At 56.2% G+C, this 2,503-nt stretch overlaps 1 long non-coding RNA gene across 1 annotated transcript in view; it reads left to right on the top strand.

The window, feature by feature from the left end:
- Positions 1 to 2,503, top strand: part of LOC108316862 — a 17,766-nt gene extending 15,263 nt beyond the window's left edge. The window contains exon 3 of the long non-coding RNA XR_005203177.1: positions 807 to 2,503. This is a non-coding gene — a long non-coding RNA (uncharacterized LOC108316862). The remainder of the gene's footprint in view (positions 1 to 806) is intronic.

Raw genomic sequence — 2,503 nt, 5'->3', positions numbered from 1 at the left:
TCCATCACCAGTATCACCACCTCCACACTCAGCGCAGCCATCACCATTACCCTAACCATCACTATCATTGCCACCTCCACCATTACTGCTATCGCCACCACCACTGACATCTCCACCACCATATCCCACCGCCCGTACCACCTCCACCACCATCTAACCATGATCACTGTCACCACCACCATTGTGACCTTCACCATCATCATTACCATCATCGCCTCCATCACCAGTATCACCGTCACCACCACCATTACCCTCCCCATCACTGTCATCACCACCATTATCAGCGTCATCACCGCTGCCACCACGACCATTACCACCAGCGTCACCACTAGCACCATCTGCTTCATCACATTTTGCATTTGCCTTTGCCCACACTGAGGAAGATTGCAAATCTCACCCACTAGCTCTGCTCTTCTGTTAACTCTCTATACCCTGGAATATTCATCTCTGTCTGCCTGCTCATGATCAAAGAGGTCAGTGAAAGCCTGACCGTGCTAGACTGAATGTACTTCTCGTTTGTCCAGACTCATACCTGTTGTCCCTCCTTCTTCGTTAACAGCTGCCCTCTTTCCCTCTCACTGTGCCCCGGTTTTCATGACACCTGCGTTAAGACCATGTCCAGCTTCTGATTAACCCCACAAGGACTAGCAGTCCAAGGATGCTAACCGAGAACAGAGTCGTGGGCTTCCTTCTGACTCTCACGGAGCAGGGATGCTAGCTGGAGGTTACACCCCACCATCACTGATAACTAATGGTGTCCCTGCTTCCCCTTCCCTTGCCTTCCCTGCCCTTCCTCCAACTTCCAGGAAACCACTGAGAAAAGATGAAAATGGCACCAGCATTGCTGAGTATCCCATGAGCTCTTCCCAGAGCAACAAAGGGGTGGACGTGAACAACACAGTGGTGTGAGTCTGCAGGTCCTGGACCCGCTGGCCAGAGGGACACCTTGATGGCACTAGTGGACATGGGAAAGCAGGTGGACATGAGCTAACCTGAGCTTCTCCAGGACTTCATTGCCTCACAGGCCCCGAGCCTCCCCAAGGAGAAACCATTCTCTTCCTGGGCTTGCCACCGGTCAGCCTGTGGGCCCAGGCAGCTCGGACACCAGGCCGAGCCTGGCTCACGCTGTGCGCAGCACCTGGGCAGTGTCCCCACCCCAGGCCCTCCACCTCCTCCTCCCTGTCTGGTGTCTGGTCTGTCGACTGTCCCCAGCTGCTGTCTACAGCACGTGCACTGGTGAAGTCCAGGGATCTGTGTTTCTGCTGCGGCAGGGAGGCATCCCCCTTCAGCCAAAAGAAAGATGGTCCAGGGCCCACTCCCTGCCGGAAACCTCTCCTCCTCCCAGGAAGCCTGCCTGCTCCTCTGTCCACATTCTCAACAGAAGCCATCGGCACAGCCGGGAGACAGGCGTCCCCTTTCAAAGGTGCTTCCCACACATCTGTTCATTGCCCCATCTGCAATTGTCAATCTTCAGGGCCTGCCTTCTCCCTCCTGTCCCCACTGACACCCCACACCCTCGGCTCCTGACTGCCTGCCATGGAGGGCTGTGAGCCCAGCATGCAAAATCCCCTCCTGAGCAGCCAGAGGAGCTAGTTTACACTCGGGGGCAGTGCCTGGCCTTCCGGGGGCAAAACAACTTACTGAACCCTAGGTCCAGGGCCACTGGGTAAGGGCAGAGGCCACTGCACCTGTCCTCACACTCATCCCCACACTTGACCCCATAGGAACCCATGCATCGATGTGAGCCAGGCCCTGCCTTAGTCAGCAGAGGCCACTACTTGTGCCAAATCCACTGTGGGCATGCTGTGCCACACTGACGCTGGCCAGGCGCTGGATGTCCCCACAGTCCCCTGTGGCCTGACTGTTGTACTCAGTCTCTCTGCCAGAGTCCTCCATCCTCTTCCCATTTTACCCTCCCCCAGCCCCAGTCACCAAGAAGGAGGTGTTGTTCCAGTGTCTTCCTGTCAGTGTCTGTTTCCAGTGCTATAGGAGCGCGGAGCCCTCTGGCGTGGTTGGAGCACCCAGGGATGAAATGGGACGGGAGGTGAGGGACCCTCCAGGCTGGTAACCCCTGCTCAGTTGGCCTGTCTCCCAAGCGGCTGCGTTCCCTGTGGGCTCCATCAGGAAGCCCATGGAGACAGGGTGATTTTGCATCTTCTGGCAAATGAGTGGGACACTCCTGGCCCTGTGGTTCTCCCCACCGCCCCTGCATATGTGCTCAGAAGGAACCCAGCGCATTGAATGTTTCCACTGTCAGGCCCTGTAGGACCTGGTCTGCATCCTGAACTGCCAGTGTACTCTGGTAGGTATTTAAGCTACAGATGAGACTTTGAAGTCCAGGGAAGACAGACACATGTGAAAACTGGCTCTCATTTGGGCCAAACCTTAAAATGTCCATTGTCCCAGAGTCCTAGTGCCCACAGAGCTGTGTGTGTGTCATCGTCCTGCCTGGGTCAGCAGGTGCAGGCTGATTACAGGCCCAGGGCAGACCCTCACATAAAGA

This window comes from Cebus imitator, unplaced genomic scaffold (assembly GCF_001604975.1).
Source record: "Cebus imitator isolate Cc_AM_T3 unplaced genomic scaffold, Cebus_imitator-1.0 Scaffold193, whole genome shotgun sequence".
NCBI lineage: Eukaryota > Metazoa > Chordata > Mammalia > Primates > Cebidae > Cebus > Cebus imitator.
Note: the sequence above shows the minus strand (reverse complement) of the source record. Positions and strands in the feature narration are given on the sequence as shown.